We start from the raw sequence: 23,559 nt of genomic DNA on the forward strand, positions 1-23,559 counted from the left end.
GGATTACAGGCGTGAGCCTCTGTGCTTGGCCCCAATAGGGAGTTTTTCAACCCTTGCCTCCCTCATTTCCTCCCCTCTCTTGGAGTTCCCAGTGTCTATTGTTCCCATGTTTAGGTCCATATCTACCCAGTGTTTAGCTCTCACTGATAAGTGAGAACATGCAGTATTTGATTTTTTGTTTCTGTGTTAATTCACTTAGGATAATGGCCTCCAGCTGCATCCATGTTGCTGCAAAGGATGTGATTTCGTTCTTTTTTATGGCTCTGTGCTATACTATTTTCAGTGGAGGCTGCACTCTTTTACATTCCCACCAGCAAGGCACAAGAGTTTTAATTTCTCCACATCCTCATCAGCACCAACACTTGTTCCTTTCTGTTTTTCTTTTTTCTTTTTTTTTATAATAGTAATCCTAATGGGTGTGTAGTGGTATCTCACAGTGGTTTTGGTTTGTATTTTCCTGATGTTTAGTGATGTGCAGCATCTTTTCTTTATTGTTGTCATTATTATTTTTTTTGAGACAGAGTCTCATTCTGTCACCCAGGCTGGAATGCAGTGGTGTAATCATAGCTCACTGTGTAGCCTCCACCTCCTGAACTCAAGCAATCCTCCCACCTCAGCCTCCTGAGTAGCTGGGACCACAGGCATGTGCCACTGTGCCTGGCTAAATTGTTTATTTTTTGTAGAGACGAGTTCTTGCTATGTTACCCAGATTGGTCTCGAATTCCTGGGCTCAAGCAATCCTCTTACTTTGGCCTCTTAAAGTCCTGGGATTACAGGCTTGAGCATCTTTTCATATGCTTACTGGCCTTTATATATCTTCTTTGGAGAAATGTCTATTCAAGTCTCTTGCCCATTAGAAAAAATTTTTTTTTTTTGGTATTCATTTTATGATTTCTTTATGGATTCTGAATATCAGCTCCTTATCAGATAGATATATGATTTGCAAGTATCCCATCCCATTCTATAGGTTGCTTTTTTTCTCTTTTAATGATGCCTTTTAATGCACAAAAGTTTCACTTTGCAAAGTTTAAGGTACTTCATATATGTTCTCCAGTTGGTTAAATTTCTCTAGCCTGCCCCTCTGTTAGCATTGTCTTTCTGTGCTTTCTTACCTAGAAAGGTCAGAGAAGGCTGTGCTGAAATTGAGCCAGACCTTTGTATCTCTAGTATCCCCTTCTGTGGGAGAGAACACCCATTTACTGATACACCTGCGTCTCCCGTAGTAGAAGCCTTTTAATTGAGAATTAGTGACTCATAAAATCTTACTCATTGTTATGATTATGGTAGTAGTGTATAGAATATGCTATGACATTGGTTAACATAAGCAGCTTTATATTGGCAGTAAGGACAATAATATAACAATAGCTGTTATCATTAATAATGTTTCCTTGTAAGTGCTTTGAAAAGCATTAGCACTTATAATCCTTCTAATAATCTCTTAAAGCAGATGAGGTAACTGAAACTCAAATAAGCTACGTGACTTGTTCAGGGTTGCCTAGCTAAGCCATTCCATCAATAACAGGTCTCTCCTATTATTTTCTGTACCAGAATCTGTCCTGTTGCCAATTTCAAGCTTTTATTTATTGTTTGTTTGTTGGGCCTGTCTCCCTTAGTAGAAGACAGGGGCTTTATCTGGCATAACAGCTGTGTCTCCACTACCTAGCATAGGACCTGGCACAATAAGTATAAAACTGTGAATCTGAAAGTAATGTCATGGTTCCAGGTTCAGGGCTGTTATCGCAGTTGTCTCCTAGGTTGAAAAAAGTCATTAGAAAGCATCAGAGAAACAGAAAAAGCTAGTTATTGTTCTCTCACCTAGACATTAAAGGTTTAAACTCATTGATTTTTAAATTTAAAAACTTTTTATTGAGATATATATTCAGAAAAGTACACTAAATCATAAGTAAGTATATAATGCATTGAATTTTCACGAGCTGAACAGACTTGTGTAACTAGCACCCAAAACCCAGAACATTATCAGCACTTTGTACATCCTCCTTGTACTCCCATCTAGTGACTGACCCCTCTTCCCACGAAAGGAAAACTGCTATCCTGACATTTAACAAAATAGGCTAATATGTCTTTTTTTTTTAAAAAAAAGAAAATATAAATGGAATTTATACTGTACAAAATGGCATTTTGCGTGAGGCTTTGTTCAGCAGTACGTTGTGGCATTCTGTATTGTTGCAGATAGTTGTAGATCACTCATTTTTCTGGCTGAGCAATGAATGTTCCATTGTGTAACATGCCACAGTTTATCTGCTCTACTTTTGAAGGGCATCTGAATTGTTCCTAATTGATATGGTTTGCCTGTGTCCCCACCCAAATCTCATCTTGAATTGTAGTTTCCATAATCCCCACGTGTCATGGGAGGGACCGGGTAGAAGGTCATTGAATCATGGGGGTGTTTACCCCCTATGCTGCTGTTCTTGTGATAGTGAGTTCTCATGAGATATGCTGATTTTATAAGGGGCTTTTCTCGCTTTTGCTTGGCACTCCTCCTTGCTGCCACCATGTGAAGAAGGATGTGTTTGTTTCGCCTTCTGCTATGACCGTAAGTTTTTTGAGGCCTCCCCAGCCATACTGAACTGTGAGTCAATTAAACCTCTTTCCTTTAAAAATGTATAAATTACTCAGACTTCAGTATGTCTTTACTAGCAGTGTGAGAATACACTAGTTTTAGTCGGTTTTGAATAGTGCCATTGTGAACATTCTATTACATGTCTTTTTGCAAATGTAGAATATATATACATGTTTGAACCCTCTGGATTTTAAGTTAAGAACTATTCATAAATAGAATAAATATTTTAAAATTCTTTCAGTTCCATATTGTACGTAAGCAAAGAAGGTTAGGGAGGTTAGGAAGAAAGGGATGCATATGGAGGGAAAGAAGGAAGACAGAGGAAGGACAATAAGATAAGAAGAGGAAATCAGGGGAGAAGAAAAGATTACAGAAAAGGAAGGGTGAAGAAAAATGGAGGCAAGCATACAGCTGTGGGCTTTTAAATGAAATGAGATACTGAAACTAAATTCTTGTCACAACCTTGAGCATGGACTTCAAGGTTTCATTCCTTCTTGAAATGCAAGTCTCTCTTCAGGCCTCATCAGCTCCTCTCATTAGCTCTTTGGCCTCCAGTTCACCCGTTTCTCCCCATCTGTACCATTGGCACTCCATCTCTTTTCCTATCTAGTCCTAACCAGACTCTTCATAACTGTTCTAGATCTGATCTATTTTCTACCAGCAGCCATTTATATTATTATAAATAAATCTAATAAAAAATAAAAACCGGATCATGTCGAGATAGAATAGGAATAGGATGTGGCTCCTCCATGTATTTTTCCTTTTCTTCTTGTTTTCGTAAAACCCATACCATTACTTTACCTACACTGTACGCACTAACCCCCAAGCCTTTAGTCACACAAAGAAAATAGCCATTCCTTTGTGCTGTCATAATGTTTAACCATGCCTAATTCCAGAAACTGGCCTTAGGAAATCCAAACATTGAACCAAGGTTGTGGAGTCTCCCACCTTGGGAAGGAATGCTGAACAATTGTTTATAGCCATGTTGCTCCTGGCCAGGGCACCACGTGGCCCACTACTCAAGATAAACAATGCAACCAGCTATGCTGACCTGCATGTGTTCTACCTGTCGTGTGTGTACCTCTGATGTCAATTCTTGTGCTTTGCTTAAACAAAAAGAATCCCTATCAGTTTTTTTAGGCAACCAGCTATTGGATCCTTCTGCCTTCCCTCTGTTATCTCCCTTGGGCTTGAGTACCAGCCCTGAATGAAAAAATCTTGTCTGGGAAATCTGCTTGGCTCTATGTTAATTTTTATTAAATGGGGAGCCAAAGAGCCTGTGGTCTGTAACATAGTCACTTGTTCAAAATCATTGAATGGCTTCCCTTTGTGGTTAGTTTAAAATCCCAAAATAATGAGCCATTATGTGATTGGGCTCTTCAGCCTTATGCTGTGTTGATGTAACCTCACTGACCTTTTCATTTCTGGAGGGCTTCAAGCCCTTTTCCAAGTTAGGGCTTTTGATCACCTTTTTCCTTTTTCTGAAGCACTCTTTGCCTCCTATTATCAATTGCTTAATTTCTATAATGCTTCAGGTTTATCTTGAATGTAATTTTTCCAGAGAGTTTCAGAGGGTTCTTTTAGCCCCCATCTAAATTATTAATAGATCTCCTGGCTGTGTTCTCTTACAGCATTGTATTTTAGCACATATTACAACAGATTATTTACATAATTTTTTTGTCTTACAGTAGACTTTTAGCCCCTTTTGGATAAGTACCATGCCTGCTTTGTTCAACACTGTACACCCTGTACACTTGTTGCAAGGTAGGCACTCAGTAAATACTTGTTGAAGCTTTAAGAAACTGTGCTCTGAATGGACTGATCTCAGTGACCCACCACTTGGAAGTATTTTCCTGGCTTCCTAATTCCTGAGCTGAAGTAGTACTGATTGGCACTGAATAACAAGAAGGTAGAGTCAGTCTATGGAATAACAGATGTGGAATGATTGTGTAAAAAAGTCCCTTTGTTTACACACACACACACACACGCACACGCAAACACACACATATATGTCTAAATGTACAGAGAGGAATTTGGAAGGATCTTTAACAAACTCAATACAGTGGTTAACTCAGGAGAGGGAAGGAATATGAATGTTGATGGGTAATTGTTATCTACATTTCTGTATTATTAGCATTTTTTACAGTGAATTTTTCTTTGCTTTTGTAAGTTGGGAAAAAAGTGAATTTGGCTTAAAACCAGTTTTTCCTGTTAGATGCCAAAGAGAATAGAAGGGGAAATTTGTATCGTTATTAGGAGAAAAGACAGACCTTGGGATAGAAGATAGAAGAAATGGACTGGAGGGGGAATGAAATGCAAAAGAAAGCATCTTAGTCACTTCCCTGTGCCTTTTCCAGTGTAGGCTTATCATCAGGCTTCTGTGTGTGAGTATATAATTTATATTGTAGAAATAATAAAACTTTCAATAACATTCCTGAAAAGAATATAAAATTGATTTTACTGTGAATTGGGTAGCGGATATTGACTAAGGCCAACAGTAGATTCAGAGCTCTAAATAGATTTAATGACTATTAATTGTTTTTTATTAAAAAATGAGCAGGCAATGAATATAGCATTTGTGAATAGTGTAAAGCTCTTCTTTATAGGTTTTCTTTGCTTTCAGTACATCTGTGAAGAAAGTTCTTATAATCTCTCTCTTTCAAAAAATTTTAAACATATGAGGTTGTAAGTCTCACAAGTTAAAAAACTCATTCAGGGTTACTTAGCTGTTAAGTGGTTGAAGACTGGACCAAATCCCAGATCTTCACTTTCAAATGTTACGGTTTTTTTTTTTTTTTCTGGAAAGTATTGGGCAGGAAAAGATAGGAATTACTTATTATATATCACACTGTAGAATGGATTTCTTAGCCATCTACATTGTGAAACATCTTTAGATACGAACACTTAAAAAATGCCAATTGGCCAGGCGCAGTGGCTCATGTCTGTAATCCCAGCACGGTTGGGAGGCTGAGGCGAGTGGATCATGAGATCAGGAGTTCGAGACCAGCCTGACCAACATGGTAAAACCCTGTCTCTACTAAAAATACAAAAATTAGCTGGGCATGGTGGCACATACCTGTAATCCCAGCTACTCAGGAAGCTGAGGCAGGAGAATCTCTTGAACCCAGGAGGCAGAGGTTGCAGTGAGCGGAGATCGAGCCACTGCACTCCAGCGTGGGTGACAGAGTGAGACTCCATTTCAAACAAACAAACAAAAAATTATTGAACAGAATTCAGATAGAAATTTGTTAGGAGATTGAGACTGAAACATAAAAATCAAGAATTGTGCGGTATTAAAAGTGATTCAGAAACAGTAGCTGTCAAGAATAGCAATATTTTCTAGGCCATAATTTATCACAAACATACAAATTTCAGACTAATAGATAATTTGACAAGAGTTTGTAGATATCTACAAACTAGAGTATGGAAGAGGAATACAATTTCATTGTTGGAATTGGGGTAGAAATTAAACACATATACTTATTTTAAGTCTCACTGATTTACTTTTTGACCTACATTCATAGGCTCCTCATTCTTTTTTTTTTTTTTTTTTTCCCATTATTAAAGTTACCGAGGAGTAGACAGCTTGAATGACTTTGCAAATCTTTACTAAAAGTAATGATATAATTATTGGCATTGTGGAATAATTTCTTACAGCACAGCACAATGTATTTAATTTTTAAAGAATGGTATTTATCATATTTTTGCATAATAGAGTATCTTTTGGAATTGTCATTGGCATGTTTTTATAAATATGTTTATTATATCTAACTTTGTATGTATTAACTTTAACTAAAAGAACCTGTGAGTCAGAAAAGGATTCTGAAAATCAATGTAGTTCAAATGGAAGATTGGAAATATAGGTAGATTGGCATCAATGCAGGATGCAAGAGGCCATTACTTTAGATGTGAAGGCCTGGGATTTAAAACTGAGCTGTACTACCTTTAGAATTTCCAAAGGATAGACTGCCACAGATTATGCCAGCAGTCATGTTGCAAGACTGGGTGACCCCTTCAAACTGGCTTGTCAAATTTGTTAATATCTTCTTGCAAGGAATGAATCCAAGAATATGTTGGAGCTACATCTGGATGGAAATGAAATAGTGTTTCAGATTCTGAGCAGTCAGACAGATAATCTGATGATAAATTTTAGGCAGTGAACTATATTGATGTTGCTGTCAACTTAGTAGAGATATCAAAAGAATACTTGGAAAGAAATAAATTAATGTTTGTTACTGTTGTGGGAAAACCAAGATGAATAGGGAGATTGGAAGACATCAAAGTAAAGCAGCTTATCTTCATATCCAAGGACCTTCAGCATCTAAAGATTCTTTAGAAAGTGTTTTTCAAACTCTTTGATGGAAGAGCAGATTAAAAAAAAAAATCCAGGCAGTTACCAACTGATACTTTTGTAAAATATAATAAAAATGAATTGCTAGAAAAAATTAAATGAAAAAGACATGAAATACAAGGCTTGACTCTTTTACTGGTAGATTCATCAGACTTAAAATTACTCTTACTGCTGCAAAAGTTTTAAAATTCTTATCTCATTTTCTGTACTTTTCTTATTATGGATTAGTAATAATTTATAGATCAGAACTGGTCCATGGACCTGTTTTCTTTGAATAGCACTATTCTAGAAAGGTTTCTGTATTCTAATATTCCAGGAGTTGGCCTTCTTAAGAATTCTACCTCAGAAGGGTGACAGTAGTATGTTACTGATAAGTCATTCCTAACTATATATTAGATAATTGGAAATACTGTTTGTTTTTTTTTTTTTTTTTTTGAGATGGAGTTTCGCTGTGTCACCAAGCTGGAGTGCAGTGGCACAATCTCAGCTCACTGCAGCCTCCGCCTTCTGGGTTCAAGTGATTCCCCTGCCTCAGCCTCCTGAGTAGCTGGGACTACAGCTGTGCGCCACCATGCCCAGCTAATTTTGTAATTTTAGTAGAGACAGCATTGGCCAGGATGGTCTTGATCTCTTGACCTTGTGATCCTCCCACCTTGGCCTCCCCAAGTGCTGGGATTACAGGCGTGAGCCACCATGCCCGGCTGGAGATACTGTTTTTTAAAACGAGTATGATAGATGGTTATACAAACTTTTCTGAAGATTACAAAAATTTTCAGTTAGTTGGATCAGTAAAAAATCAGAGAGGACATTGTTACTTTGTCCATGCATTACATGTATATACACATACCAAAGAATGGCTTTTGGGTAAGGAGAGAATGTTTATAATACAGTCTTCTTTTGTCAACACTCTTATTTCTGTACATTTTGAAGATCACCTTTTTTTGCTGTTTGCTTATTAAAGCTATAATATATTTATATTTTCTAAGTTGAACATCTTAAACACTATGCCAGTGATTTGGGTAACATTTCAGTTTTTCTCTAATTGTAACTGATGAGGATTTTTAATCACTGTGATAGGCACATTGTCAATTTTTGTTCAATTCTCTTGTTACAAGAAAATATGATTTGCCATTTCAACTTTGTTTTATGTGGTTCATGGTAGAATTCATTTCTTATTAAAAACTTAATAAAAAACTAGTGTTAGCTTTAGTAGTCATATTGTAGTATAATATGGTTTTAATCTACTCCAAAATTATAGAATTCAGGACTGGAAAGCATTATACTCTAATGTTAACCATGCGATCTATGAACCCCTCTAATGCTTCTCTGCCAAGTGAATGTTTAGGCTGTCCCTAAGTATCTCCAGTCACAGGGAAGCTCCATGAGTGCCAACACAGCTCCCTGGGCAGCTGACACTGTTACATAGCGCTTTCTACATTGACCTGAAACCTTTTTCCTTGCCACTTCTACCTCTTGTCACAATGTAGAACAAGCTTAATTGATCCTACATGTGAGTGAAGATAGCTATCATGTTTGAAATTTCTCTCTTCTGTAGGCTAACATGTAGCCTTTGCTTCTGCCATGTGATTTGTGGCCTTCCCCGTCGTCTTTGGCTTCTTCTGAATGTGATCCAGTTAGTCTCTATACTTCTTAAAGTGTAACGCCTAGAACTGAATGAAGTGTCCAAGGAATAGTTTTGACCAAGTGTGGAGTTGAATATTGTTATCTTCATTTTCCAGGAAGGTACATTCTGTGAGATTGTATTGGACAGAGCTGTGGGTTGCAAACCATTGATAACTGTGACCCTTATGTGTGTTATGAAATCATTTTAGACGGCCTTGATCTACATAAAAAACAGGATAGACTGGAACAAAAGTACACTTCTTGTAATAAAGCTAAGTATCATTGCATAACAATTTTGTTTTCAATTTATATATGAACACGTAACACATGTGCACACATATGCATATATACATATTACTCAGCACAGATATCTCTACTGATGGTGATATAAAATGATGATATAAAAGTTGTGTCAAAAAGTTTGAAAGCCTCTGGTCTAGACTAGATGCTTCCCATTCTTGCTTCTCTGACAGCTCCTTCTAGTCTCTTCTTGTTTGCAGCTTATTTACATGTTTCCCTCTGAATTTCCTGCTGTGTAACAGCGAGGCATGTTGGGCTCTATTAGATTGGCTTTAGGACATTGGAAAATTATTTTACTGCTCTGATTAAGTCTTTTCATGGTTGGACCCTCTTGAGAATTTTTGCCTGTGGAATGCAGAAGTGAAGTAGCCCCGTGAAGAGGCGAGGAGGTCATTTGAACTTTTTAGTTCTGAAAATTATTGCCCCAATGAAATAAAGGGTTTAAGGAAAATAGTGTTTGAGATAAACTCTCCTCCTCCTTATTTTTTGGTTTTGCAATTTGTACTTTTGAATACTCGTGACAGCAAATGCTCTCTGTGTGCCAGGAACTGTTCTAAATACTTTATTTATGTGCACCAAGTCAGTGGATCCTCATAACAGCTCTCTGGAGCATGACTATTATCCTTATTTTACATATGAGAACACAGAGGAAGAGAGATTATTTAACTTGCATAAGGCTTTAGAATTTATAGTGTATAACAGTAGCATCTCAAGCAGCAATCTTTTCAAACTACCTAACAACCAAAAATACGTGGATGGCACGCTTATCCCATTACCCTGTAGTTCCAGATATGCTCATATAGCAGATGCTAAGTCTTTTCATAATCATTTAAATATAAGAATTTGAAGACATAAAAAACTTTTTTTCTATCTTTAGAAGGCACTTTTCAGTAACAGGAAAGAGAATCCTTTAATGACACTTCAGAATCTGTTAATTCTTCCTTTTCCTTTCTTCCTCACTCTTCTATTATCTCATTTTCTATTTTTAGCTCCACCCTGTCATAAGTTTCCTACTACAATTCTATCTCTCCACTTCTTCATTTTCTTTTTTTTTCCTTCTCCTCATCTCCCTATCTCCCCATCCCTGCTGGTTTTCCATCTGTTCTTTCCTTTACTCTGCTTTTGTGCTTCCCATGTTCATTCATATTTATTTTTTTTATGTAAGATAAGCATATATTGAGCACCAAGTAAGTGTGAGGCATTGTTGAGATACAAGCATAAATAAAGCATGTAGCATGAACGCAAATCAGGGTGAGATCAAAGCTCTGGCAGTTCATTCCCTTGAGAATCTGAGCTATGGGAGCATGCCAAGGTAAATACTCCCCAGGCCTTCCCTATATGGATTAGGAATTTCAATGGGATTTAGATAAATAGTATGCAAATGACATAAAATATGAGCCCCAGAGTTCAGAGAATAGGGAGCACATCCATTTAGGACATGTTTTGGATGAAGGCGTAAAAACAGTAGCCCCAAAAAGTTTACAGGAATATTTTCATTGTAAAAATTAGTAGTGTTCAGTATAAAAATTACTTCTTATAAAATAACACTGTACATTGAATGTATGAAAATGGTATTTAAGTTGGCCTTGTCCCTGGGGATCTCTTATATGACATTTATTAATATGAGTAATAACTACCAGCATTCCCACAGTTGGAATAGGAATCAGTCTAGGACATTTCTGTAACTTGTTTGACCTTGTCCACTCCAACTCCACCTTGCTCACTTGCAGTATTTATGAATAGTTATCACGTACTTCCTAAGTGCCAGACAGGTATGCTGCTGGACAGTGAGGGATCCAGGCTTTAATGCTTTCTATTTCTTCCTAGAGTTTTCAGTCTAGCAGTGTCTGTCTCCTAGGTTTTGCCCTTACTTAAAGACAATTGCCCATAACTATTTCTCCTCCTCACTTGGCCAGATCCAATGCCTTCTTAGAGGCCAGTTGTATTCCAGTGAACCTTCCTTGGTTACCCAAGCTAAAAGTGATTTCTCTGCTCTCTTCTTCGCTCCTATTGTGTTTATTTGCTTTAACCACTAATTTGGCAATTAATCATGTTAATTGCTTTGTGACTTGTATCTATTGTTGTCTTGACTTGTTATTTAAATTGTGTTGTGTTTGACTTTCACAGTTGGATTTTTGTCTTCTGATTACAAGTTCTTGAGAATAGAGGCTCCTTTGTATAACCCTTATAGCAATGATCACTCCAAATTTTTTTTTTCATTATGTACCCTGTCTTAGTCTGTTTGGGTTGCCATAGCAAAATACCTTAGACTGGGTAATTGATAAAAAACAGAAGTTTATTGCTCACAGTTCTGGAGGCTAAAAAGTCCAGGATCAAGTCTCTGCTAGATTTTATCTGGTGAGGGCCTATTCCTCATAGATGGTGCCTTCTGTGTGTCCTTCCATGGCAGAAGGGCAAAGAGGCAGACAAGTTCCCTCATGCCTCTTTTATAAGGACACTAATCCTATTTATGAGACCTCCATCTTCATGACCTAGTCAGCTCCCAAATGCCCTACCTCTTAATACCAACACATTGGTGATTAGGTTTCAATAGGAATTTTGAGGGGACACAAACATTCAGACTATAGCACACCCCAAATCATTTTAATGTGTACCTCTGCTACATGTATATTTAATTGTAAAAATATATTTAATTATAAAACATATATAAAATATAAGCTAGAAATGATATAAAGATAAAATTAAGCAATACTATAAATTTATATTACTTATAATGTGGTATTTTTACCTGCCATACCGGAAAAAGAAATCTGAAAATATATGTAGATACCAATGGAAGAAATGTTTTTGTCATAAATTAAGTGTCCAGAAATGTGAGAATCTGTCTCTGGACTCTTTATTCTGTTTTACTGGTTTCTCCATCTTTGTACCAACATCAATATTTAGTTACTAACATTTATAATAAATTTTGAAACTCAGTAGAGCAAATTTCCTACCAAGGTTTTTCTTATTATGGTAAAATACATATAATATAAATTTACCATTTTAATCATTTTTAAGCATACAGTTCTGTAGAATTAAGTATATTCATATTGTAGTACAGTCATTACAACTATCTATCTGAAACTCTGTACCCATTAAGCAATAGCTTCCTATTTCCCTCTCCCCTCAGCCCCTTGCAACTACCATTCTACTTTCTTTGACTATGAATTTGGCTACTTTAGATACTTCATGTAAGTGGAATCATATAGTCTTTGTCCTATTTTGACTGGCTTATATCTCTTAGCATAAGGTCCTCAAGATGTATCCATGTTGTAGTATATATCAAAAGTTCCTTCCTTTTTAAGGCTGGATAATATTCCATTCCAGTGTGTGTGTGTGTGTGTGTGTGTGTGTGTGTGTGTGTGTGTGTGTCACACATATATGGTACAGTTTATCCATTCATCCATAGATGGACACTTGGATTGCTTCTACCTTTTGTCTGTTGTGAATAATCCTACCAAGTGTTTCTTCTTCAAGAGAATCTGATCTATTCTAGGTTCTTGGCATTCTATTTGCATTTAGAATCTGCCTTCCAGATTCCAGATCAATTTAGGTAGAACTGACAACTTTTCATTATGAGTCTTTTTTTTTTGAGGCAGGATCTCACTCTGTGGTCCAGGCTGGAGTGCAGTGACGTGATCATGGCTCACTGCAGACTCTACCTCACTGGCTCAGGTGGTCCTCCCACCTTTGATTCCCAAGTAGCTGGCATTACAGGCATGTGCCACCATACCCACTATTTTTTTAAAAAATTTTTTTGTAGAGACAGAGTTTCTCCATGTTGCCCAGGCTGGTCTCAAATTTTTGAGCTCAATTGATCTGCCTGACTCAGCCTCCTAATGTGCTGAGAGTATAGGTGTGAGCCACTGTGCCTGGCCTCATGATGAGTCTTCTAATCCATGAACATGATATCTCTGTTTATTTACTTGTTTACTTATTTTCTTCTTAATAATAGCTTTCTGCATAGATCTTGCACATCTATTGTAACATTTATTTCTATATATTTGATCATTTGATATTATTTTAGATGACATCTTTCTAAAAGTTTCATTTTCTGACTGTTGATGGTGTATGGAAATACAATTGACTTCTATGTATGCACTAACAACTTTGCTAAACCCACATATTAATTCCAATGGTGCATATGCACATTTACAAAATTTTCTATGTGCACAGTCACATTTTCTGCAAAAAAGTAAGTTCTATTTCTTTTTTTCCAATTTTTACACCCCCTCATTTCTTCCATCCTGGCTAGGACCTCCAGTACAATGTTGAATAAATGTGATGAGAGCCTGTATTCTTGTTTCATCCTCTATCTCAAAGAAAAAAATTTCAATGTTTTATTTTTAAGTATGATGTTGCTTTAAGTTTTTTATAGATAGCCTTTATTAGATAAAGGAAGTTCCTTTTTATCCTAGTTTATAGAGAGATTTTAAAATTATGAATGGATGTTTAATTTTATCTGACACTTGTACTTATTGAGATAATCCTATTAATTTCCTCTTCTCTTACAGAGTTAAATACACATATTAGAAAAGAAGAAAGGTTGAAAATTAATAAGCTAAACATCTATCTGAAAAAGTTAAATGATTTTCCCCTTCCTAGTTAGCTGTTAAAAATAGTATGTGAGCCCATCATTTCTACTGAAACCATATTGTAATTTAAACTACATTTTTGTTATAGGGACACCTACCAACATTTAAAAATACTTCCTACTCTAAAGTAGAGTTGAAGTTTATCATTTATAAATGGAGATACGGCATAGAAGCTGAGAATAACAGTTGACGCCACATGAACTGGCAAACACATTTTCTTGAATATTTTAATTTTGTAATTTTAAAAACATTCTGGGCTGAGTCATTTATTTTGGTAATGGCATTTTGGAATGCTATGCTAAGAATTAAATCTATCATTTTTCTGGTAGGGTCTAGCCATAGTATTTAGTCTTTAGAGAGAATATACTTGATGTATCAAGAGTATCATATGTCATCAAATATGTAGCCCCATTCCCCTGAAAAGTAGCATACAAAATGTATCTCAGTGCAGTTTTGTTGTCTTCTTGTACCAATTTTAATTTGTACTTTTTGCTTGTAAAAGGGTCTAGGACTTGACCTTGTAGATTTTGATCTAGCCAGTTAAATGGGGTATAATTATAGACCTTTCAAGGCTGAATATGTAAGGTTTTGTGAATCAGTTCAGATGCCTTTGCAGATAAAATGCCCATGTTATACATTATTTAAATAGATGTTAAGATACCCTTTGTCAGTCTTCCAGCTTCTTTACTGCTGCATCCAGTCTAGAAACCATGATAATTTTTGAAACTAAGTAATCGATAGCAGATTTAATTCAGAGAAAATAAATTAATTCTAAAAGATGAAAATGTAGTAGTTAAATTAACAATAATTAACTGTAATATGTGACTTAGTAGTTATTTAAAAGGCAATTATTGATCTTTAAGCCTATTTTATTTGAGAGTCACTTGTTATTTTAGGTTGCCAAAGTTGAAGACTTCCTCCTCAGCTGATGTTAAATATTGTTGGTTAAGCACAAACGTCACTATCAAGAAAACAGGAAGCTATGTAGGACACATGCCAAATGGTAAATTAATAGTCAGGGTAAAGGAAACTGACGTAGGCTCAGGGAAGGAACCCTGGACTCATCTAATTTGTTCTTTTTAGGTGGCTTGAAGAATAGAAATGGTCTAAGTCATTATTTTTTCAAGACAGTATATCAAAAAACAGGGTTAGCCCTATTAAACTAGAAAGAATAAATTTTCTTATATTTTGCATTATTTTAAAACTGGTAATGTTTTAAAGGTTGTAGAATATATTCTTAGAGCTTTGTTAATCTAGATTAATTCTTGGCTATCACGAAAAAAGCTATAAAATGTAGTAAAATTTGCCTACTTTTATTTTTTATAGTGAAACCTTAATTGAGTTGGGTCTCAGTAACTAGGAACAAGTGATAATTTAAAGAGGAGTCAAATCCAAATTTACCTTTCATTTTTAATTTAAAGTTTATTTATTTAAAGCATTTGTTAAATCAATCAGCAGTGTCATCATTGCAGAGTCTGTGTCATTACAAGGGCCTTGTTCCCTCTCTGGCAGCCTTGATTTACATGTTTACAGTTTTTATACTTATTACTGATAAATAATTTTCTTTTCATTAGAGCACATGTAATAGAATCTCTTTTTGGCAATATTTTGTCATCTTTTACTTCTCATTTTTCTAGGTACTTAATAAAATATCATTTGTTGAAAACATTTATAGTTCACTCTAAGATTTATAGTTATAAATCTTTATAAGTCACTAATTATAATTTATAATTTACTAATCACAAGATTTCTCATTAATCTGATGGTTTTCTTTTAAGTTATTAAGAGATGGCTTAATATAGTAATTAAGAAAGTGGGCCATGGAGGCAGACACCCTCGATTTGGATCCGAGCTCTGTCACTCACTAGCAAGTTACATAGCACCTACATGTCTCAGTGCCCTCATCTATAAATTGGAGGTAATAACAGCACCTATCTTGGAAGTTTGCTGTGAGTTTAAATAGTTTAATGTGGTTTGGGGGGCTGAGGCGGGTGGATCACGAGGTCAAGAGATTGAGACCATCCTGGCCAACGTGGTGAAACCCCGTCTCTACTAAAAATAGAAAAATAAGCCAGGCGTGGTGGCGCACACCTGTGGTCCCAGCTACTTGGAAGGCTGAGGCGGAAGAATTGCTTGAGCCTGGGAGGCTGAGGTTGCAGTGAGCCAAGATTGAGCCTGGCGACAGAGCAAGACTCTGTCTCAAAAAAAAAAAAAAAATAGTTTAATGTAGTTAAAGAACTTAGAATAGTGCCTGCCGCATAGTAAATGCCTGACAAATATTAGCCACTGTTATTTGTTTATTGTGGAAATAGAATAATTTTAGGTAATAAAGTTTAAATTCTGAGTTGTGTGTACAGCTCTTTAAAGGGAAGACATTCCATAAATAATCATACTTTTGCCTTTCTTGGGGGTAAGGATGAGCACATCATACCAATTCCAGTTAAATCAACAGTGTTTTTTTTTTTTTTTAATCATAAAAAGAATACAACACTAGGAGTCAAGATTTATGCATTCATTCAGCAAATCTTTATCCTCGCATGTAGATAATTGTTGGAGTGTTCACCTCCTGGATATCAGTGCTAGACCCTGGAGATTTAAAGATGCCTAGGCCATGGAGACTAAGTTATGGTTAGAGTGTACCGAAAGTGGTTTCCAGTCCTAGAGTGCCTGTGAGACCCTTTGCTCTTTGATGTCATCATCTGTAAAATGACAGTTCTTGAGTTTAGTTTATGAGTGCTAGTAATATGCTAAAATTTCATCAGTGCTGGATATTTAGCACTGTGCTAGGTGCCATACTAGGACTTATTTAAAAAAGAGCATAACATAGTTCTTGGCACTAGAATCTTATAATCTGGTTGGGAAAACAAGCCACAATGAGAAAAATAGGTAATACTGGGTGTCACGTGATTAAATGTAAAATAAGAGACTCAACAGATGAGAATATGCGAAGGTTCTTATGCTCAGCATTTTATTGCGTCAATGATTAACTGCCATTTCTGTAATAAAGTACTAGACTAAACTACCTCCTTTGATGCTATCAAGAATTCCCACTTGATAATTCCTACTTGCGTAATCTGTATAATGTGAGTTTAACTCCCTTTGTTCACCCACATGTTAAATTTTAAAATAGTGCATTCCCAGTATATTTAGGTAATTTGAAATTGGTAAGAGATACATTTGTACAGCAGAGTTTTTCATCCAAAAACCCTTTCTACACTCTAATGCCAAGATATGTTTTTTGTTCTTGTTACTGCTATATTCCTAGCACTTAGTGCCAGACACATAGTGAGCACTGATGAAATGTAGTTGAGAGACAAATTTGAAATTATACTTAACTGTCAGCAATTTTAAAATAGTTTTAAAATAATTTTTAAATTAAAAGTGATTCAATTTGGAATATTGGCTTTTTCAACCTTGGCTTTAACTATGTGTGAGGACAAGTTGCCATTCTATAAATATAACTTCAATATAGCCAGTAGCTTTTTCTTTACTAGCTTTTTCATATTTGTATAAGGACATAGCTTTCTAGCTGAGTGAGTTTCCCTGCTATATTAGTTATGTGTTACTGATTTCTGACAGTAGTTTCATGGGAGACCTTAAGCTAGAACTGCCCAGCCAAGCCGTTCCCAAATTCCAACCCAAAGAAACTGTGAAAGATAATAAATGTTAGAGATGTGAAGTTCTGTGATACCACAATATAATGGCTTTCATTTGCTTTACTTGAAGACCATTCATCAGTATATCAGCCTGAATTCCTTCCTTCTGAAGAGGAGTGAAGTACTTTAAAAGAAAAAGATAAAATCAGACCATCATAGCCAAGTTTTCATAGTCAAATAGAAAAGGGTTGTATTTAGCCTTAAAATAGTTTATAATTGTGTCCGAGAACCATGGCTCATGCCTATAATCCCAGACTTTGGGAGGCTAAGGCAGGAAGATTGCTTGAGGTCAGGAATTTGAGACTAGCCTGGGCAAAGCAGTGAGACTGTCTCAAAAAGAAAAAAAATTGAGCTGAGTGTGGTGGTGCACCTGTAGTCCTAGCTACTTGGGAGACTGAGGTGGGAGGATTCCTTGAACCCAGGTGTTCAAGGCTGCAGTGAGTTATAATTGTGCCATTGCACTCCAGCCTGGGCACTAGAGCAAGACACTGTCTCTTAAAAAAATTACAATAGTAAAATAGTTTATAGTTCATGTTCATTATAAAAATCAAACAGTGTAGAAAGCTGCTCGGTGCAGTGGCTTACTCCTATAATTCCAGCTCTTTGGGAGGCTGAGGCAGGAGGATTGCTTGATCCCAGGAGTTTGAGACCAGCCTGGGCAACATGGTGAAACCTTGCCTCTACTAAAAATACAAAAAATTAGTCGGACGTGGTGGCATGTGCCTGTGGTTCCAGCTACTTGGGTGGCTGATGTGGGAGGATTGCTGGAGCTTGGGAAATTGAAACTGCAGTGAGCTGTGATAGCACTACTCCAGCTTGGGTGATAGCAAGACCTTGTTTCCAAAAAATAAAAAATAAGAATAAAAAAATGCGGAAAGGTAATTAGAAGAACACTGTAAAAATCATTTCAAATCCGGCCACATTTTGGTTAATCTCCTTCTGAAATCTGTTTATGTGTGTAGATATACATACTTAAAAGTATCCTTTTTCCATAAGTGGAATCATGCTGTTTCCATGTACTTTAAAGCTTTTATACATTATCAATTTTTTTTTAAATTTTATTGCATTTTAGGTTTTGGGGTACATGTGAAGAACATGCAAGATTGTTGCATAGGTACACACGTGGCAGTGTGATTTGTTGCCTTCCTCCCCATCACCTACATCTGGCATCTCTCCCCTTGCTATCTCTCCCCAACTCCCCACCCCCCACCGTCCCTCCCCTATTTCCCTCCAACTGACCCCAGAGTGTAGTGCTCCCCTCCCTGTGTCCATGTGTTCTCATTGTTCAACACCCGCCTATAAGTGAGAACATGCGGTGTTTGATCTTCTGCTCTTCTGTCAGTTTGCTGAGAATGATTATCAATTTTTAACATTACCATGGGTTTAGAATTTACTAAAACTCCCCTTAGTGCTGTATGATGTTGGAAAGATCACTTACTTGAAGTGGGGACGGGCATGGGTAATATCTCCCAAAGCATAATCAGGTCAAAATGATAATCTCCAGTTAGCTTCAGGTTGTCTGTTAGCATTGCTGAGAGGGATATACAAATTTGGGGCCAAGAGTCAAACTGTTTAAGGCCACAGAGGAAAGCTCTTTTAAACCTATGCTTTTTTTTTTTGAGATAGTGTCTCGCTCTATTGCCCAGGCTGGAGTGCAATGGCGCGATCTTGGCTCACTGCAACCTTCATCTCCCGGGTTCAAGCAATTCTCCTGCCTCAGCCTCCTGAGTAGCCGGGACTACAGGCATGTGCCACCACACCCAGCTAATTTTTGTATTTTTAGTAAAGATGGAGTTTCAGCATGTTGGCCAGACTGGTCTTGAACTCCTGACCTCAGGTGATCTGCCTGCCTCAGCCTCCCAAAGTGTTGGAATTACAGGCGTGAGCCACTGTGCCTGGTCCCCATGCTCTTTTTTGGTTAACAGAAAAATGGGTACCCTCCTTTTGTGCAAATTGAATTTTCACAGTAAATTAAAGAGCATAACCAAACCAATTTTAGACAGAGGTATCTTAAGAAGAGGAAACATTTTAGTTTAATCTTAGGAGAAACACGTTATTGGCTTGTTTCCTATAAACCTATTTATCCTAGGTAATATAAGGAAGATAGAATGTAACGTATGTTAATTAATTTGCCCAACATTTCATTGGAAGATAAGTTGAGTGCCACTCAGGAGAAAGAGACCTACTAATGGCAACTTTCCTCTGTTGCCTTGGGCACTTTGGCTCTTGGTCCCAAATTTGTATATTCCTCTTAGCAAAGCAGAATCTCTGCAGATAACTGGAGATTATAATTTTGACTTGAGCGTGCTTTTAGGAAGTATTACTCCCTATACCCCTCTTTCGCATTCCCACTCAAGTAAGTGATCTTTCCAATATCATAAAGCACTAAGGTGAGGTTTTGTGAATTTTTCTTCTGTATTTTCTGTGACATTTTAGTGGCCCTGATAGATTGGTTAGCCCACTCATTAACCTGACTGTTTGCATAGAAGATTTGGAGGTCATCTCACAAAACTCTTGATTTCCTTTTCCCTAAACATGCTCCTTTCCCAGTCAGCCCTGTTTAATAAATCCGTTTGTCTCATCTCCACTACTGCTACCCTGGTCTAAGGATCCATCATCTTTCTTTCTTTCTTTTTTCAGTTTCAAAGTGGTTATTATTATTATTATCCTGCCTGCATTGGGTTTTCAGTCCCAGCGGGGATTGAGAAACCTGGTGAGACCAGTAGCATCCCTGGGGGTTAAACACAAGACTCATCCACATTGCTCCCAGCTGCCCTGGCCTTCCTACAACTCTTAGAGGTTTGCAGTCCCTATTCCTCATAGCCAGCTATGTAGTGTTATCTTTCCCTGAAATAGTAGAGACTTTGGGCAGCATCCCGTTCCAGGTGGATAACCACACCCTGAAACACCTCTCTCCATGACTGAAGATGAGAAGCTGAAGGGGATGGTCTCTGCCCTCTGTGGCCCTGTGCGTTCCTTTCCAGCACCATTCTTGCTCTCATGCGCCTGAGTCTGGGCCTGGTCTGCCAGGTGGGCTGCACTTTGCTCAGCCCCCACATCACAGAAGACCGTCTCCTTACCGAAGACCATGAAGTGAGTGTTTACTAAAGCAGCAGCATTATCACTGCACCAGAGTTAGAAAGTGGACAGGCAAGGATCTCTGTAGATAGCAGAGAAGTAGGTAATACCATCTATAAATGCATGTTGGTTTTGCGCCATCATTTTTCTTGACTAAAATGGTCTCCTATCTGGTCTGGTTGTGTTCATTTTATCTCTTATGGTCTTTTTTTTTTTTCTGTACGATAGACAAAGTGATATTTTAAAAACATAAATATTTTTACTCTTCTGCTCAAAGCCCTCCTTTGTGCTTGGCATAAAAACCGAATGAATTGCAACTGATTGCAAGGCCCTGTGTGATCTGTCCCTTGCTTTTGCCCCTCTCTCCCTCATTGACTACGTCCTAATCTTTTGCTCTTCTCTTCCTCATTTACTGTCCTCCAGCCGCCTTGCTATGACATATCAAGATTTCTTCCCCAGATGTACCAAGCTTGTTCCTGCTTTCCATCTTTGCACCAGCTCTTTCTTCTGCCTGGAATGCTCTTTTCCAGAACTTGGCGTGGTGGTCCCGTTTGTGTTATTCAGTTTTCGGATTTCACCTCCTCCAGAGGTCCTCTTTGATATTCCAGTGTACAGTAGCTCCTGCTTCATTGCAGCACCGTGTTTTATTTTCCTCATAGCATTTAGCAATCCTAAACCATCTTTACATGTTTGTCTCTTGTTTATCATTTTCTTCTTCCCTTACTAGAATTTAAGTAACATGAGACGGTAGATCTTCTCTGTCTTGTCCATCCTATAATCCTAACACCTATAGCAATGCTTGATAAATCTTATCTAAATGAAAAAAAATCAGTGAATGAACCACAGAGATAGAGAAATATACTTTTTTCTTTATAAAACTTTAATTTTTTAATTGACATATAGGAATTGTACATTTTTATGGGGTTCGTAATGATGTTTTGATACATATAGTATATAGTGATACAATCAGGTTAATTAGCATATCCTCATCTCAAACATTTATCATTTCTTTGTGATGGAAAGATTTAATATCCTCCTTCTAGCTATTTGAAACTATTTATTATTAACTATAGTCATCTACAGTGGTGTAGTACACTAGAACTTATTCCTCTTACCTTGCTATAATTTTGTATCCTTTAGGAAATCTTTTCCTATCTCCACTAGAAATGTGCCTTTTAATACCTTGAGGTTGCTGGAACCAGCTGTTGATGTAGTAAGGGAGGAAGGCAACATAGCAGTGCACAAAAATACTTTCCCAGTCCTGGCTAAAGTATATAATAAAGAGTGTGCCCTAACAGTGAGTGTAACCATTCAGGAAAAAAACAATTTCTCATTGAAAAAGGAGTGAGTTATTCAAACAAACTGGAATCAGGTTAATTATGTGGATTTCCTGTACAGCTAATAACTTCAGTCTTTAAGCTACGTAGTTAGATAATTTGATCCTTCAGGCCAAAAAAGATACTTGATTGTAAATGGTGTTTTTCATAATTTTAAAGCATTGCAGTTGAATGCAATAGAAGGAAAACTCTTGGTGTTCTTATAGGGTTCATAACAGCATGCTCATAATGACAGGATGCTCATTACCATCATTAGATTATACTTTATAATGCTGGAGTTTATGTTTTCTGTAGTCTTTTAAAATAACTGCTATGTTGTGGGCTAGAAAAGATTATGGGAATATGATACCTCTAAAATATACTCCAAAGAATGTTTTTTATATTGAAAGGAAAATGAGAAAGTATTCTTAAAATGTGTAAAAAATAAAAATAGGTTACCATTCAATTGCTTGTGCAACTTTGTTGTTTAGTTTATAAACTAGTATTTTTATTGGCCTCTGAAGATAATGAAGAATAATCAACTTAGTGACTTATGTTAAATATATCTGAGTTAAAGTTTCTGTCTGCTTTTGTTTTCTTTCTTTTTTTTTTTTTGAGACGGAGTCTATCTCTGTTATTTAGGCTGGAGTGCAGTGGCACCATCGTGGCTCACTGTAGCCTCCACCTCCCAGGTTCAAGCGATTCTCCTGCCTCAGCCTTCTGATAGCTGGGATTACAGATATATGCTACTACACCTGGCTAATTTTTTATTTTTAGTGGAGATGGGGTTTCACCATGTTGTTAAGGCTGGTCTCGAACTCCTGACCTCAGGTGATTCGCCCACCTTGGCCTCCCAAAATGCTGGGATTACTGGTGTGAGTTATCGCACCTGGCCACTGTCTGGTTCTTTTCTTTAATATTCAAATAGTTTTGGAAAAAAGTAATAGTAAGTCTAATGTGGGGTCTGAATTAGTTTATTTAAGACAAAATTTTTTCAATTTATTTTTAAATGACTTTTGCCCTTCCAAGTCACTATGTAGGGAAGTTGTACATTTATTTCAACTATGCTTCCATTAATTAAACTACTTTTATAGGTTCTTTTTAAGAATTGCTTCACAGCCAGTTTTGGAATTATGAAACAAAATTAGCCTCCTTGCTTTAGTTTATAAATTAAAGACCTCATCTTTTTATAACAAAATTAAGCATATTACTTTCTCAATCGACTTCATATTAGTATTTTATTAAGTTATGAAGCCTATGTAGCTGTTATGCAGTTGAACTTATGACTTCTAAGATTGCAAATTATCTTGTACAGTAAATCTGTGACGAGCAAGAAACATTATATAACTTTGTGGAATAATAGACTTAAAAAAAAAACCAGGATGGGTACAGTGGCTCACACCTATAATCCTGACACTTTGGGAGACGAGGTGGAAGGATCACTTGAGTCCAGGAGTTCGAGACCATCCTGGATAACATAGTGAGACCTCCTCTCTGGAAAAAAAAAAAAATAAAAAGCCAGGTGTGGTAGGCAGCACCTGTGGTCCCAGCTGCTTGGGAAGCTGAAGTGGGAGGATCACTTGAGCCTGGGAGATTGAGGCTGCAGTGAGCAGAGATTGCACCACTACACTCCAGCCTGGGCTACAGAGCAAGATCTTGTCTTGAAAAACAAAACAAAACAAAAAGAAAACACCAAACTGTTCAGACCTGGGTGACTACCCCCTGCCTTTTAAATTTGTATTTTTCCTGACATTGAGTGCGCATTGTGCTTTCCTGCAGATGAAAGTTAGGTTGTGCCAAATCTAAAGGAAGCACCATACCTTTGTGGAAGGAAAGAAAACGACCTGGTACCAGAAAAAGGCCAAAAATGGACTCTTTTTTGTACTAACAGAGTGAAAGCTAAGAGTCCATATTTAAAATATGATCATAAAACTATTCTTATTTTACAGTTCTTGGCATAAGAATAGACATGTGCTTTGGATAATATACCTAATTTTAAAAGTTGAGATCTGCTTCTTTGAGAGAAGTAGTTGAAACACACTGTTCGTGTGCTTCA

At 36.9% G+C, this 23,559-nt stretch overlaps 1 protein-coding gene across 5 annotated transcripts in view; it reads left to right on the top strand.

Annotated features, from left to right (window-relative positions):
• BABAM2 (BRISC and BRCA1 A complex member 2) overlaps window positions 1–23,559 on the top strand; it is a 450,034-nt gene that overhangs the window by 21,143 nt on the left and 405,332 nt on the right. The gene's annotated exons all lie outside the window — the stretch shown is intronic.

Source organism: Sapajus apella, unplaced genomic scaffold (assembly GCF_009761245.1).
Source record: "Sapajus apella isolate SASKATOON/1434 unplaced genomic scaffold, GSC_monkey_1.0 scaffold44, whole genome shotgun sequence".
NCBI lineage: Eukaryota > Metazoa > Chordata > Mammalia > Primates > Cebidae > Sapajus > Sapajus apella.